The 18,268-nt window shown below is 36.2% G+C and overlaps 2 non-coding genes across 2 annotated transcripts; one reads left to right on the forward strand and one right to left on the reverse strand.

Moving 5' to 3' along the window:
* Positions 1-576: 576 nt before the first annotated feature.
* On the reverse strand, positions 577-649 carry TRNAR-UCG (transfer RNA arginine (anticodon UCG)). Its single transcript has one exon. It is a non-coding gene; the product is annotated as a tRNA-Arg (tRNA).
* Positions 650-4,624: 3,975 nt separating this feature from the next.
* On the forward strand, positions 4,625-4,697 carry TRNAR-UCG (transfer RNA arginine (anticodon UCG)). Its single transcript has one exon. It is a non-coding gene; the product is annotated as a tRNA-Arg (tRNA).
* Positions 4,698-18,268: the final 13,571 nt, after the last annotated feature.

Here is an 18,268-nt window from a genome sequence, read left to right on the forward strand (position 1 = left end):
GAACGGTGGCTAGAGGAATAAACATAAAGGGTGACGATTTCCATAAATTCCTTGTCATCGTCTAAAGATGGCGGACATTTTTTAAAATTGCGGGAAAAGCTACAGTGGGATTTTAGGGGACTTTTAGTATGTTATTCCTGATACTCCCCCCTACTTCCATACCGATTTTCAGCTTGTTACTAATTTGTTCCTTTCTTGGCAGAAAAATGGGCTATCTTTACTGGACTAATATACAAATGTTTGGAACGCACTTTCTCTTCAGTGCCCAGTATTAGACCCCGTGATACTCTATCATACACTCATACTATTTCAATGCAAAATACATTGACGTTTTCCTTATGTCCTCCGTACTTTTCCATTAGCAGGGTGAGTACAAGTATTGCATCCCTTGTAGACCGTTTTGCCATGAAACTAATTACAAGGAATAATGTCCTTAATCTTGGCATAATTTCACGCTGTCCTGTTTGTTGGGATAGAAAGTCCATCAGAATAACATGATTTCTTCGCTTTCATACGATTTACTATAATAATTTCTTGAAGTAATTAATTAATTGTCAGTTAGAAAAATTATATATACGACCGTGACAGGACTCGAACCTGCAATCTTCGGATCCGAAGTCCGACGCCTTATCCATTAGGCCACACGGTCTCTGCTAACCACATACAAGCTGTGTGTAGAAGGCCAGTACCAGTTTGAAAAAAAAAAATACTAAAACAGGTTTCTTCAAGCCAAATTTATTTTTACACGCAAGAGCAAACCTTTAGCTATTTTAAGACATAGTTTCCACGAACGTTCAAGTACTTATCAAAGCGAATGACAAACTTGTCCAGTGTCCGACAAGTTTGCATTGCTTCAGTGATGCCAACCTGAAACGTTATAAAATCTCATCTCGAGAACCAGAAATTCCCATTTTTCTCGTGAATTTCCCTTGCTATACTAATAACAAAATTTTCTAAACTTAGAAAACATAAACAGTAAAATTAGTGTATATCAGTCATTTTCTTCAATATATGAGTGTATTATTCAAAATTTCCTATCATCTACGTTTCTCAAACAGTTTATGAACGAGAATTCTTTTTAATTGAAAAAGAGAATTGAAGATGCTGATGAAAATTAGTATATTTTGTTTTGAGTTTAGTATTTCTATCATGCTTTTGTGCCATAATCTTCTAATGAATCTAATAAAACTAGATAAACTTCATTCTCCAGTCATTTCGTATGGAACAATTTGGCTGTTGGAAGTTTCTCGTTTTATTTTATTCTGTTAATTATGTTCTTTCTTTCATTTCCTGTTTTTAAAAAGACCAGAGTACAATTAACGTTCTTTGGCACTTGATTTCTGAGATCCACAAGTCGCTGCATAAATCACTGTAACACTAACATGCATTTTATAGTAACAAAATTTGACAGTTAGCAATAATTTTAACTATATTGAAGCCGCATTTGTCTACTCGTCGTCTATATACAATTTTGTTGGTGTCAATGGAATAGACATATAAAAAGTCCCATAAATTCTGCGAAGTTTTACGAAAATTCCCTTTATCACATTTCGAGAAATCATTGTCAAAAAATCCCACAATATGAGATTTTTCCAATGGATTGGCATCACTGCACCGCTTCCTTTGGAAACCACCGCAGAGATAGTTTCGGAGCTCTGCGCATGCGCTTTAGTTTCATTGGTTCATTGCTTCTCTACTGACGACAGTACGGTAGAGTTATCGCGAGTGTATTGTGTCCTGTGATCGTTCACAATGTTTAAAACAATTGCTGAACCCGCCGATGATGCGATTCGTTCGGGACCGTCCCTAACAGCACAAGATGTGCTGGGCATGTGTCATTTAGGTGTCTCAGCTACTTTTTAGGTACCTGACACTTGGTACATATGATATTCATGTGCTAAGAATGTTCTTCAGCTACCTAAAGTTTTAGGTGCTTGTTACACCTAATTGATATTTGCGATTATGTACCACAAATGTAGCATTTATGTACCTGGCTCAGTTTCGCACTGTGATAGTCATTTGTTTTTTATATCATCACTTGGGACCTATATCTTTCATGTTCGAGGTACTTCCTTCAGGTGCATACGTTTTCAGATACTTATGACACAAAATTGATATCTTCAGCGACACACAATTGACAGTCAGCTGTTTCCATTTGCTCATTCGCAATAACATGCAACGGTTTCTCGCGCTTTCTGCTCCAATTTCTGTCCTAGAACACAATCGCTTAGAAAAAAGAAGCTACAAATGCATCAAATTTGGGAGATAAATTTAGATGAAAGAGATAACATAACTGATGAATAAAAATTAAGATGATTCTTTCATACATATGAACAGTTAATTATTTACGTAGTTAGGGATATAAAGTATTGTATGTTTTGTTTCTTTATTGTAATTTTTTTTAGATGCTAATCATTTGCAAGTGAATATGGAAGAACCATGAAATAAAGTAATAAGACACGAGTCATTTTGTTATAAAATTACATGGCGAGAGGATTTTATCTGATCACAAACGGTTAACGTCGAATATACAGTGTTACAAGAGCACTCTAATTAGCCAAATTAAAAAGACCCCAACGATTTATCCCTCTACAAGGGACGTTTTCTTCATGGCCTTCGTGGCCAAGTCGGAAGAGGACGCGGCTAGTAATTAAAGGGTTGGTGGTTCGCGTCCACCCCGGCCCACCCACTTTTTTCTTCAAAGTACTCTTTAGACTCGTCTTAATGTAAACAAATTATGCATAAAGAGATGTAACATATTTTGGGGGAGTAATTTTCGCTTACGGTATGGGGAAGAACATACCTAGATCATACTAGGTAAACTCTCCAGGTATTGTATGTCAAACAAATAAATGCATATTTTCTGCGGGATAGTATCTTGCTCCTTGCTGCTATGAAAATAAAATACTACACGTTACCCTATATCATTTCGCCAGTAGCTTTCTATTAGCAAAAAAAAAAAAAAAAAAAAAAAAAAACAAATGATAGAACAATTGTTTTTAAGGAGAGAGAGAGAGAGAGTACATGATGAGGCGTAAAATAAAATATTTCGCCTACATCAATCGTTTCTCTGTTAAACAAGTATAGTTCGTTAGGAAAGTCTACAAATGTTAGTCAAGTTTCGAAATTTTGGGGAGGTCCGGACCCGGTGGACCCCCTCGTGGTTACGCCCCTGAGCATTGCTAACTAGCCCCAAATTCAACGTGGCGTTCTCCATCATACAATTTTATGTGGAAATTATCAAGTGTATAAAATATACTTATTTTATAAAAGAAATATGTATATACTAAAATACCAGGTTATCCACATGGGGAGGGGGACGATTCTACATACTGGCTTATTAATATTTGAATCACAAATTACTGTGGAAGAAGCCTTCATTATCAATATAAACTAAGAATTAACTTGTAAATGCGGGTCTACTTTCATTTGTTTTTTGCTCTACTAGATATTTTCTTTCTTATTTTGTAATTCTGCAATCACTTTTTTTTAATTGTCATTATATTGATTTGCTTCAGTATGGTCCTGTAATTTAAAAATATGAATGCATAAAAACAAATTCCATTTGTTAATTGCTAGTGAAATAAAATTTAGAAATCTTATTTAGCATGAAAAACCTTCTCGTTCACTGGAAACCGTGCTGTGTTGCAGAAGCACTGCAACGACCAGTCCCTTTAACTTCTGAGATAGGGGGAAGGAGACTTAACATTCGCTCCAATTGCCGCGCTGAAGGAATCTGGTCGTTGTATGCTCGCTGCAACACAATATAAATTAGAGACTGTGACGGATTGTTTTTAAAATGGATTAACGGAAGGGACAGTTACAGAAGTAGCGAGTATTAAAGAGTATTTTTCTGTTCTTTACTACTATTAATAATAATATTTGTTTTCTTGAAATACTTTGGTCGTTACGAAACGCTGCAGCACTAACATTAGCCGCCACTGGTTAAAAGAACGCTCTGCACTATTGAGCCCTAAAACCTCAAAAATGGCCCCAAAATAATCCCTCAGTTTTACTAAAAGAGAAAAAAGAATCTAGAAAAACATGGTATGATAACAAGTAACTTATGAGAGACTTAAGAAGTCACTCAAATATGTGCAAACATAGGAAACAAGAAATATACAAAATAGAAAAGATTATTACAGGAAATCTGAAAACCGAAGTTAATGTGGGTGCAGCTGCACCCACTGTGGCGCCGTCTATGAAAAGAACGAATCTGATCACTGGCGAGTTCAGTAATTCTTTTAAAACATTGTTAACGTTCACAGGACACAATACACTCGCAATAAATCTATCGTACTGTCGTCAGTGGAGAAGCAATGAACCAATGAATCTAGCGCGCATGCGCAGAGCACCGACACTAGAGCTGCGCACCTGCGGCGGCGTTCAAACGAAACGATGCATCCTTGCTGGACACTGGCGGAATATTTCGTTGAGGAAGGTTTCTTCGAGTTGAACACTAGTGTTTGAACATTGGCGGAAACTATATTGAAAAAAGTTTGTTCTTTCATGTAAAAATAAATTTGACTTGAAGAAACCTGTTTTAGTATTTCTTTTTTTCAAAACTATACTTGCATTCCGGATACACCTCGTATAATCCTACTAGAAGGAAGGAGTTAATAGAGACCGTGTGGCCTAATGGATAAGGCGTCGGACTTCGGATCCGAAGATTGCAGGTTCGAGTCCTGTCACGGTCGCATATATTTTTTCTTTCTAACTGATAATTAATTACTTCAGGAAATTGTTATAGTAAATCGTATGAAAGCGAAGAAATCATGTTATACAGGACAGCGTGAAATTATGCCAAGATTAAGGACATTATTCCTTGTAATTAGTTTCATGGCAAAACGGTCTACAAGGGATGTAATTGTACTTACCCTGCTAATGGAAAAGTACGGAGAACATCAGGAAAACGTCAATGTATTTTTCATCGAAATAGTGTGTGTATGATAATGTACTGGGCACTGAAGAAAAAGTGCGTTCCAGACATTTGTATATGGTGGATGTAGGACAGGAGTGAGGAGCGTGTATGGAATAACAGAAGAATTCACAGTTAAAGTGAGATTTCGTCTGGGATCTGGTCTTAGTTCATATGTTTACGAAGTTGTGATGGACGATTTTACAAACGATATCCAAGAATTTGCACTTTAGAGTGTGCTATTTGTTGACGAGTCGCACTGGTGAATGAGACCAAGGCAGAACTACAAGAGAAATTAGATACATGGAGAGAAGCATTGAAGTGCAGAGGAATGGAATTAGTAAAACTAAGAAAGAATATATACATTGCTCATTCAGGAAAAACGTAATGGAAAATACAAGAATACAAGGAGGGAGGGGGGATAATGACGAAGAAATTGAAATATTTGAAATAGTTTGGAAAAATGCAGGAATAGATCTAAACAGGTGAATTCGCACCGGTTTTAATTCGAACTCCAAAATCACGAGCTTTTTAATAATCTCTTCAGAGGATGAGTCTGTATCGTGGAACAACATTAGCAGAACGATAAAAATGAACGCAACACGTGACATAACTTCAATCTCTGGTCTTTCAATACGAAGCTCGACGCTTATACATTTCTTTCCAAACAAGGAATCTGTTGTTATTTCAAGTCATTATATTGTATTCCTAGCGCATACAATTTACTATGACAATTCCTTGTTATAATTAGCTAATTATCAGTTGCAGAAAAATTGCATGCGACCGTGACAGGACTCGTACCTGCAATATTCGGATCCGAAGTCCGACATCTTATCCATTAGGTCACATGGTCTCTGCTACCAAAACACTTCTACTACGATAATAGTGAGGGAGAATTGTCTGGAAAACCAAATATTTTAAGTTGCGCTTCGTGATTTTTTAAAAAGGGGAATACGTAGCTATATCTACGAAGATTTAAAACAACGCCATGATTCGGGCTCCAAGTAGAACTATAGATAGGGCGTATAGCAATTTGCTCAAGTACAAGCTACTTTGAAATTCGTTTTATATACGAGTGGCATTCCAATGTTTAGAAGCTGGGTTAATTGCCAGTAAGGAAGAAAAGAACTTAAAATTAAAGTTATGGAAGGCTTTGAAAGTTAAAAACTCAAGTGATTGATTTCTGTTACTTCCGATTTCAGTAGAGATATTAGAGTGGAGATAGAATATATCTTTGGGACCCTTGATTGATTACGGGAAACTTTTTTTTTTTTTTTGCTATCTATTACCGTTTTTTTTAAACAACTCGTTCGTTCTGTAGTGGGGTTCAGATAAAAGATTATACCTTTTTTAGAACGCTAAATCGATTTCAAAAAACAGTTTTTCGGTACATGATTTGTTTTACTCTGTTAAATTAATATTAAAACTTGAAGTTCTAATGGATATCTACCACTTCTGTATTTAGACGGAGGTTTAAAAAGTGTACGTATGGCCTGGTGTATTTTTGGGATGCTTCATCGTTTGTACAAGACTGCATCTGTTTATCTATCATTTTCATTCTATTACGATCAACGTTAAAACCGATATTTGCTACTTCCATTTTCCGTAGAGGGATTAGAATGAAGATGGAACGTATTTTTAGTACGCTTAATTAATTATAGAAAATCATTTCTGGCTATCTATTACGGTTTTTATTCAATGACTTTCTACGTTGAAACCAGAAGTGGTTGATTTTAGTTCTGCTGGTTTGGATAGAATATTAAGAGAGACAATGGTATCTATTCCTAGAACATTAAATCGATTATTAAAAAAATAGTTTCTCACTATCTGTTGTTGCTTTTTGCTGTATGTAAATCAATATTGAAGCCGGAAGTTCTAGTGGAATTCTTCACCCTCCGGTTTTAGTAGAGGGTTAACAAGCCTAGGAGTTTTAGTAAACCAATCTCCTTGAAAACATATATATCACCATAAATGATTATTAAAGCGAGTTCAAGTTATGCAGCAGCTTTCTATCTATTGTTTAACGTAATTATAAAATATCTGCAATGTAGTAATTACATATCAACAGGACAACCTTTTACTGCTTGCAATTACCTTTCCATAATTCTAGCTGTCACATTGTCGAACTGCAATGCTATTATACAAACAAGAAACTTCCGTACTGAGACTCAAACAGTAAACATAGACATTTTGGCAACGACACATTATGGTGTTCTGCGCAAGTTCCTTCTCAAAATCTAGTTTCTTAAATATAAATTAATACTTGAATAAAATGTAAAACATAACACGAAAAACAATCAATCAACATACCTATTTCGTAATGAGATTATCACTTTAACCCTTTCACTACCACTGGGACATATGTGCTCCACGATACATTCTCAGAGAACTCGTGGTAATTTACAGCATGTTATTGCTATGAATCGATGTTCCACTGGTAAAGAGAAGCCTGCTAATAGTTTACAGAATTCTTATCAACATTATCAAATAGACAGTAGTGGAATGAACGTGGTGATAATGGAACAGATGAAAGTGAAGAACAAGGTGCTAGTGATAAAGCAGTGGTTGCATGCACTGTCATTTGGAAAAGGATGCCGAAATGTAAAATATTTGTAATTATAAATACGACCCAACTGTTTTTCTGACAATATACATATCATACTTGAAAATACAAGATGATCATTCATGTCACTACGACTGGGACGTATAGGTCCCACGTAACAATATCAGTGGAAAATGTTACTAAACCTTTTTTGCCGGTAGTATATATATTTTGCCGGCAAAAAAAGTTTAGGAACACGAGTGTACGCATTGGTATTTTGTATATATTTCCTATTCTATGCTAATGTGTATTAAACTATTAGTATTACTAACTTTAAACAACCTAAAACAAGAATATTTATCATGTTGAAAAGGACTATCTTTGTTCATAAGAACAATATGGTAATTTTGTTACAAAGCCTGGATTTAATACATGCAACAAAAAAGTTATTTGTATTGTTCTTTTGGAGTCAGCGCTATCTAGTGATTGATGGCAGCACTCATACGTGAAATAAAACTTAAAGCGTCGTTTGTTTGTTGATACTCAGTTGTTTATGTACGGTTTATATTCAATTGTTAGAACAAATATTTTTCATTTTCCAGGTTTCACTTCAGAGTACGTAGTGCACCTAAAACGTGGAAAAAATGGGTCGAGGAAAGACTCTGACTAATGAAATAAGAGCCCAAATTGTAATTTTTCAGAAAGAGAAGAAAACGATGCGCGAAATTGCAAAAACACTACGTGCATCACTCCATGCTGTGTGGGAAGTTATTCATCGTCACCAACAAACGGGGACATTTAGCGATCGACATCGTTCTGGAAGGCCCCGATCGACTTCAAAAGAAGAGGAAAAGTTTATTATTGTAACTAGAAACGTGATAGACGCAAAACAGCTCCAGAAATTACTGCAGAATTGAATGCAACTCGAAAAACACCTGTAAGCATTCGAACTGTCACCAATCGTCTTCTAAACGCAGGACTACGTGGTTGTGTAGCAGTAAAGAAATCTCTGCTCAGACTTCAAAACAAAAAGAAACGTCTTCAGTGGGTTAGAGCACATTGCAATTAGACTGAAGAACAGTGGAATTCGGTTTTATGGTCGGACGAATCCAAATTTGAAATATTTTCATACAAACGTCGCCAATTCGTTCGTCGTAAGAAAGGAGAGAAAATGCTGCCTGCTTGTGTACAACCCACAGTCAAACATAGTGGAGGATCGGTGATGGTCTGGGGGTGTTTTGCGGGCGATTCAGTTGGAGATCTAATTCAAGTCGAGGGGAAAATGAACAAAAACCACAAGAAGATTCTCCAAAATCATGTGGTACCCTGCGGCACACGACTTGTTGGAGCTGGATTTACATTCCAACGGGATAATGACCCAAAGCATACATCCAAATTCTGCAAGGAATATCTGGAAAGCTTAGAGAAGAAGAAAAAGTTAAAGAGCATGATTTGGCCGCCACAATCGCCGGACCTGAATCCGATCGCGCTTCTTTGGGACGAACTGTATAGATTGCTTCAGAAATCGACAAGTACACGACCAACAAAGGTGAAACACCTGTATCAAGCTTTATTGGATGCCTGGAAAGGTATTTCCAAAGAAACCCTGCGAAAGCTGATCCGGAGAATGCCGAGATTGTGCCAAGCTGTCATCAAAGCTAATGGAGGACATATCGATGAAACGGCAATCTAATGTTTTCTTCTGTTAGTTGTGTCATTATATACCTTTCTTTTGTTGTTTTCTTATTTATGTATTGTAATATATAATGCCCAGAAATTGTACATTGTTTCAGTTGAATAAATAATGACGTATTTACAACAAAATTCATCACATACTCTTGTTCCTAAACTTTTTGCCGATAATGTATAAATAGACTCTCTCTCTCTCTCTCTCTCCCTCTCTCTCTCTCTCTCTCTCTCTCTCTCTCTCTCTCTCTCTCTGTATATGAAAACAACTTAAATAACCATATATTAATGTTTCTCACTCCGGAAAAAAATGGTGGTCTATTGAAAGTGTTACACTACTTTACACATACAAATAAATATTTCACAAAACTGAGCACGGATTTAGCAAGATCTAACAGCAAGTACTATCTTGTCTGATTATTCTTTTCGATTTCAGAATACTAACAAAATGAATCAGTATATTATATTGTAGCTGAAACGTAACTTTATTTTATGGTTCAATATTTAAATGTAACGTTTCATTACGTAATAGTTAAGGGAATGAACTAAAATCTGTACTGTCTTCCAGGTGGTGATCCAAGGTGTTTTGTCATAGATATATGTAATCAAAGCTTAATTTCTGACAAGGCTACTTCGAAGATCACAGTAATTAGCAGTATGTAGTTCCGACTCTTCTGTCATTTACTTTTGATACAGTTATAAAACTTTAATGAATCTGGAGTGTAATAATAGTTATAAAACTATGTTATTGATTTCTGTTTCTGTTTTGCTTTTCAGTGTTTTCACTTTATTCAAGAAGTAAAGTAAAGTTAACGGTTGTTTCTGATTTTACATTTCAAAAAAGAAAGAATACTGACTGTTTATAATGGAATTCAATTACTTTACTCGCAAATCCTTTGAAAGACCTCAATCAAGATGATATCGGACTTCGAACCAGGACCTTTCTAATGCTAACTGAACGATATAACAAGTGAAAAACAGCTATTTGAAACCTGCCCATTATCTTGTTGAGGTTTTTTTTCAAGGACTTTTAGAGAACCTGAGTTCCATTGTAGGTGAGTAGATTGCCAGTTTTCTTGAACTAATATACACATACACAATTGCGTTGGATATATATATATATATAACTGTGTGTGTGTGTGTCAGTTATATTCAATTTCTTTTGCAAAGCATGTTAGATATAAATGATCTTCTCGAAAGTTCATTGGTCCCTAAAAATAATCCTAGCTATGGTACTGAACAGATAGACCTAATAGAAGATTCATAATGAGTAAAACGATGTAAAGGTAAAAACCTTTAATATGTTTATGTGTATATGTAAAATCTTTATGCAGAGTTCGTGAGAAAAATCGTGTTAGATTCAAGGCCATGAAATATGCGTGCAAAACTAGTAGCCATATTTAAAGAGGAAGAAGTCATAAAGTTATATTTTCTCACGCTCGATTCAAGAAGAACGATTGTTCAACATTCAAGAGATTTAGTAGCTAACAAACTTTTATATACAAGAGAGTAAACTAGAAATAAAATGTTGCTAACTTTTTTTTTTTCTTATCGTGTCAGAAATGAACAAGTGATTCCGGAAGGAAATGAATCTAAGTTTACTCAGCTAAAACCAAAAGAAAAACTTTACTTTCAACATTTGCGATAAAATCATATCAAGTGACCGATTTATATCTAGAAAGAGTGATTACATGTTATAAAGAACAAAGAGGGTGAGAATTATCGTTTTCTCATTACTACTACTTCTTCCCAAAAGCATCATTTTGGGCCTTCCGTACTCTCTCCGTTTTCTCGAGTTCGTGATATGTATACATTTTAGTCAGTAATGTAATAACATATTATCGAAACATAGGAAAATATACTTATGTCAGAGAGTTTTGTCCCTTTCTCCTCCCAAACAAAACCTGAAATGATGCTATTGGTTGTTACCTGGAAGCCTACTCTACAGATCACCCAATTCAAGGCTACCAAAAGTAGCTTATAATCTATTATTTGTATAATCTACAATATACAGAGTATTTGTTTGATATTCTGAACTACAGTGTATGATACGCAATTCGATCGAATTTATTTTTATTTATTTATTTGTTGAATAATGTTCAATGTAAAAGAACCACCTTGCAGTTTGCAGATCACAGTTTGAGAAACACTTCTATCTTAAAAGAAGCGAACACTCTTTTGAGTTAATCGACATATTGTAAGAATCCACATTAAATTTTCACATACGAAAATTGCATATGGAATTTCAATTTTAGGAACTTACAATCGATTCTTACTTATAAATAATCAATAGCATTGTTAAGGCTTGGAAGCGGTTTGGAAAGACTCTTTTATCATTGAACACGTGTATTATGCAACGGGATCAATTTCAACATTAGGTTATTCACTCTTTGGGAATGATAGATTATGCTTAAATTGTAACTAAAATTGGCGTATTCAGTACTTAAAGGAATTATGTCACCTTTTCATCATTTTAAGTATGTTTCATCTTTAAGATCTCTATCTGAAGCTTCTTTACAGAACGTAAAATATTCATAACCAGATATTGTAAACAACTCTTCTTCCTTTTCTCCTCAACCATAGGTTGGTTTGGTGAGCAACATGGAAATTTTAAAACTTTAGTCTTCTTTGGGGGAGCTGTTTTATACTGTGAAAAGGTATCTTCCCTAGTAATAAGGTTGGTCGGCCCACCGTTAGGGATTGAGTGGGATTTGGTCAAAACAGTGGATGATGGTCGGCGCGAGCCTATAGCGGAGAAATTTACGTTGGCCCAACATTGGTTAAATGTATGGTTGGCCAACTAACTGTTCTCCCGACCTTCACGCAACGATAATTGACTGTGTTCCCAACCAAGAAATTCATTACTTTAGCGTTGGCTAAATGTCGGGAAACCACACTTTTCGTTGGGAAATGGTTTGGGTGGGGAATTGTTGCCAGATCTGACGTTGGGGTCACCTTTGGTACGTCGCATCGCCACCACTTTCCCAACATTGGGCCAATCGATTTTGCTACTAGGGTTCTTCGTAACCGTATCTAGATACCTCCTTCTAGATTATTGGTTTTCCTTCATCCTTTTCCTCTATCAGCACTTTGATCCAATCGGAGTGCCGAATAAGATGGCAAAGCATGTTGTTTCTTCTTTGTCCTGTTATCTTCATGATCTGTCGTCCTTCATTAGCTTCCTTTAGTACGTCTTTATTCCTTTTCCTTTTGGTCCATGATATGCGCAGTATTCTGCGCCAACACCACATTTCAAATGCTTCCAGCTTGGATATTTCAACTTTTCTAAATGTCCACGTCTCTGATACGTAAAGCGCCACGCTGCATATCAACGTCTTAATAAATAGTTTTCGAACGTCCAACGACACATTTCTTAATGTTAGCTCTTAAAATGAAAAAAAGAGAGTAAATTTCTATCTACTTTAGTGCACTGTATCTCTTTTTGTCGCAACTTAGGTAATTGAACTTGATTTCCTTATGCTCTGAACTCCCCAATCAACCCCAATGCTTTCTATTTTTTTTTCAAATAATAATACCCTATTCCCAGGGCCGGATTTGGGGGTGAACGTGCACTCCCTTCGTTATAAATGTGTAATGGCATCAGAGCAGTAGCTACAGATTTCAGCGCCCGGGGCGAAGCAGAATTCGGCGCCCCCTACACTCACCACACCAAGCTCCCCCTTTTTTTTTTTTTACTTAGTATAAGAAAAGTAGCAGCTATTGTTATATTACACTGAATTCTTATTAAGCTGCTTGGGCAGACCATTGCAACAGCCAAAAGCGATCATTATGTATTCTTTTACAAATAAGAGCTGTTTTCAAGAGGCGAATTTTGGACTTTTTGTTAAACTTGACAAAGCTACCTTTGGTTGTACACAATTCCACCTGAAGAACAATTACGGAAATTTACAATACAACTATTTGTAACGTTTCATACTATCGATAAGAAATTAAATTTCAATACATTAGAAATTTATACTTTTAAAATGTTCAAAATGAGTGACACCATTAATTTCCACTAATAATTGTAAACTTCTGTAATTTTATTCTGTATGTGACCACACAAATAGCATTTTAATTTCGATTCTTTTAATATCAGCAATTAAACGGGTTGAACTTGTTAATGATATAAACTAACTAACTAACTAACTAACTAACATACCCGGAGGTTCAATGCCACGTTCACAAAAACTCTCCACTGACTTCTATTCTTAGCTAACTGCATCCAGTTTCTACTTTGTATTCCAATCTCTGCGAGATCCATCTTTATATTGTCCTCCCATCTGCGCCTAGGTCTTCCTAATGGTCATTTTCCGATTGGTCTTCCAGTCAAGAATTTGAAAGCGTTTCTACTTTCTTCCATTCTAGCTACATGACCTGCCCACCTAAGCTTAGGGATGCGCTCGAGTCGAGACATGTCTCGAATCTCGACTCGACTCGACTCGAATTCGAGTCGAGATTCGAGTCGAGACACACTTTGTAAAATTCGACACGAGTCGAGACAAACGTATTTTTCGACTCGAATTTTCGAGTCGAGACACGAGTCGAGTCGAGACGGCTCTTAAAAATCTCGACTCGACTCGAATGTCTCGAAAATCTTTCTATAATTTTTAATATTATTTTGAAGAAAGTATTCACTCAGAAACAGCCTTGAAACCAATTCCAGCTTTTATTCCTTTAGAAAGGTACAGAACGCATAAAATTAATAGTTAATCTTTAAAGATCAAGATTTAATTTTCAGCTCAATTCAGTTAATTAGAACTAATAGTTAATGTCGTTGTATTTGGTTGTACTGCAAATATAATGATAATAATAATAATAATTGATTATCTAGTTTGTATAAAACTATTATCCGTAGTCTAAATCTAGTTTGTATAAAACTATTGCGATAGAGTGAACTTCATTCTCTGAATGAGCAGTTGGTAGTCTATAGTAATTTAGCATAGTTATAATTATTGTGTTTTCGTTCCCATGAACGCAATAGGGTTACGTAACTTCTGGATTATTCGCTTGCCCAACTATTCTGAGGCTTTAATATGTTGCAGCATATCACGAGCTACGGATAATATATAATGTAACATTTGTTGTACATCACATATTATGATACGAGACTATTTTACATAGTATATCTTATCTAATATAAATAAAATAGAGTTTGTTTGTGTGTTTGTCTGTCTGTCTGTGCGACCTGGGGACCAGACGAGTGGACCGAGAGTTCCCAAAATTTGGTCACTGGTACCTTAGTCCAGGCCCCAGATCAAGACGAAGCGTTTTTTTTTAAATTTCGAACCAGGGGGGTCTCAGGGGGGACGTTTGCTGGGACCGACCTGGGGACCAGACAAGTTGACCGAGAGTTACCAAATTTTGGTCACGGATACCTTGGTCCAGGTCCCAGTCTAAGGCGAAGCGTTTTTGTTAAAATTGGAACCAGGGGGTCTCAGGGGGGCGTTTAGCGAGACATGTAGTAAAAGTAATCCAAATTGATCGACATTAGTGTCAAATCCATAGTTTTCACGGTCGCTGAGATCAATGGTGACACTTCCATCAGCGATGACTTGCAAATTCAGCTACTACTGTATGCGGGCCGGGTGTCAGCGGGTGAGGAATACCGAGACATGTATAAATAGCCCATATTGATTGATACTAGTGTCAAATCCATAGTTTTCACGGTCACTGAAATGAATGGTGATACTTCCACAGGTGTTGACTTCCAAATACAGTCCCCATGCGAAGAATGGGTATATTAAGCTAGTATTACAATAAATGGACTGCTTGGATGCCAAGAACTAGTACAGATAAGTACCATCCACTTCTATGAATAGGTATTTTTTAAAAGGATTTTTGTAAACACTAAGTTATAAAACAATGAACTACATACAGTAGTTATGGTTTTGGTTCCCAACATAAAAGAAATATGGATTGTTCATGAGATATTGAACTTCAACTTTCACTCCTGGAAAATTTCAATTTTGGAGTTAGGCCACTTGGCATCAAAGTAGTTCACTGTAAGATAAATACATTCCGCACATTAGTAACATAGTTGTTCAGGGGCCTTCGATTTCCATCCTCTCAAATGAAAGCTGAATGATTGCTTGATACATGCTGACTATATAGGAGAAATAGTGTATTAAGTTTTCGAGCTTTGATGCGTATCCGTATTTACACTCTGATATAACTTTAAGTTCACACTCAAATCGAGCTAATTGTTTAATGCATTTGGAAAGCTTTTGTTTTTATGCAGCTCATTAAGGAAAATCTATTTCATAATCGTAACATTTATGTACTAAGAAACTATGAACGTAAAGTGGACTCGACCTAGCCCCGTGGCTGCTGTGACTCAGTGGCACAGCTCTCACCCTTGGTGTTTGAGGACTCTGATTCTGTGTGTGTGTGTGAACTCCGCGGCTAGTGTATGCGTCTTTTCCGTGGAAGACTCGGGTTCAATTCCCGGCGCGAGCTCATGTAGTTCGGATTCCACGTTAATCAGTAGGTCTACATTTCATATATCCTCGCTGCTGAAAGAGACGGTAAAGTCAAAATCAACTCAACAATATATATGTGTGTGTGCTTATGTGAATTTCCTCGTGGCTGTATGGTTAACACATACGCCTTGACCGCGGGAGACTCTGGTTCGATTTACGGTGGAAGCTCATGAAGTTGTTACCGGTATCCCACTTTAAACTGTAGATCCATGCCTCATATAACCATACATATAATATATATGCCTTTGATACACTTACTCTCCGACTTTGAAGCTATCGAAAATTTCCGGACACAGAGTCCTGTAGACCGAAAATGAGAAACATGGGTACAGAGTAAAACAGCCATAGAAATTTAAGCTTTTTAGGCTAACTTAATCCTTACATATAATGCAACTAGCTTGGCCAAGTTATAATGGAGGAAATGCTATCATTGCAACACTCTGAGAATAGAAAATGTTCGTCAGGTATTACTATCCCCCCTCTCCTGCAGAATGAAAACCCTGACTAAAACTCAATATATATACATTGTCTCATACTCAATATATATATTACTATTTTGTGTAATGTAACAAACAGTGGCGGATAGTATTCATGTTTCCTTGCAGAGGTCCTTACGAGGGTTCGCTTCCATCTTCGTCTCCCCAAGAACTAAAATAAATTAAAAAATTGCTATTACTTGTTAATCTTGTACAAAGGACGCAATTAAAGTTTCAGTGTAACACCCCTTCACATTTAGATTTTTCACCTGGAAGAAAACCAGTTATTATTGTTTCTTGATTTCTCAGTCTCACCTACATAAACATACGAATAGAATTACAGGATAGGACATGTTTAGAGTGCTTGCACGTGACATCTAACTATATTTCTCATCAAATGTGTCACAGATGAAAATTTCCGTTTGTATGCCTCTATTTTCTGGTACATATGTTTCATTTATGTTATGTTGCTAAAATTCGTTAGGAAACAAGTACAGACTGCGCCTGTGTGCCTGACAAAACGTAAATGTACTGGATAATTATTTCTTCACTTTCTTCCAGAAAAAAAAGTAACCCATCTCATGTCGGCTAACAAAAGGAGGTAGCAGACCAAAGATAGCCGTTGTTTACCTAAGGTCGTTACACAGCAGGGGTTTCATTCAGTCAGAGGGAAAAGAAAAAATAATTTAAGGTTTCTACATTTGTTTTGAACTGCAATATACTTCTTCCTTTTATTTTAAGAACCATTTCCTTCTCATTTGTCTGCATCAGAAAAATGCAAAAAAATCACTAGAATGTGCCTATTTACCCAAAGTACGTACTAGATCACTAGTTCAATAGTAAAATCACTAAATCTAGTACGAAATCATAAATGTGGCATCCCTGGGTTGGAGCGAAAGTAATGGTTGGAGTAAAAACTAGTCCGTATTTCTACTGCGTTCTGTTGTTGAATTCACAGAAATGTTCAAAAATAAATTCAAGAAGTAACACACGAGACTGTTTATTTGCTCACTGGTTTTAGTATTGTGAACTGAAACTCAAGTGCGCAGTCATGTTGAATACTTCTGTTCCTTTCTACTTTACAACTTGAGGTGGGATGAGGGTCAGGATAGATCTAGTGATATACCGCTAAAGGAAGTGCTTCAGTACAGAGTCGGAAGCGGTATGTATTGTTTATACTACTTATAACGTTACCCCCCACACAAAATATAAATTCACCCTTTCTCCCTTCCCTTTTTCGAATACAATGAACCGACTCTTTTGCTGAAGAACGATGCTAAAAGAAAATTGAAACATCTGTGTCTAAACTTTCTTTGAAGCGCAGTCTTTTGTATTTGTAAGGTTTTGCGAGTGTTTTCGAGATAGCCAAATCTTTTACCATGGACTCCTGCTGCGAACTGTCCGTGAGTAAACACCCGATCTTGCTGTGCTCAATTTTTCTCGCACACGTGAAATGGGTTTGTTGTTTCCAAAACAAATAGGAAGTTACCTTGTGCTTTTGCATTTCTGCACGCACACAGGTACCATTGTTGTTTTAATGATCAGAAGAAATATCAAAACCAACCGATATATATGATACAAAACAGCTAAGAGAGGGAGGCAAAGATAAAAGTAGGCCTATACCAAGTTTTCCGCGTGGTACCATTATGGAGAATAAATATTTGATAAAGTCACGTAGATGCGCTTAAACCTATTCCATCTGTCCTTATAATTTTTCTGGTCTCATCAATTTCTTAGGAGAATACGTACAACATATGTCCAAATTGCATATATACTCTTTCTAAACTAATGAGTAAACTCATTAAGAACACCAACTGATATCAATAAACAGGAAAGAAAACAATACTTTATACTTCTATCATTTGGTACACATCTCTATGAAGCACAGCTTGTTTCTTTTTGAAATAGCTCCTTCGTGTCGAAGCTGTGGTTAGTTTTGTTTTGTGTTAGGATGAAAGAGAGAAATGCAACATTTGCTTCAAGGTGAAGTTATATATATTATTAAGATGAGCGGTGATAAGCGAGGTTTAACAAAGAGTGCCTTTCGGATGCACAATTTAACGGGTAGTTGCAGTCCGTGTTGAGAATCGAACCAAAGCTATGTAAGACATGTTAATATTGAGCTCTTTTGTGGTAAAAGTGAACTTCAGAAACACACAAAGGA

Source organism: Thermobia domestica, chromosome 3, assembly GCF_964235325.1.
Source record: "Thermobia domestica chromosome 3, izTheDome1.hap1.1, whole genome shotgun sequence".
Classification (NCBI taxonomy): domain Eukaryota; kingdom Metazoa; phylum Arthropoda; class Insecta; order Zygentoma; family Lepismatidae; genus Thermobia; species Thermobia domestica.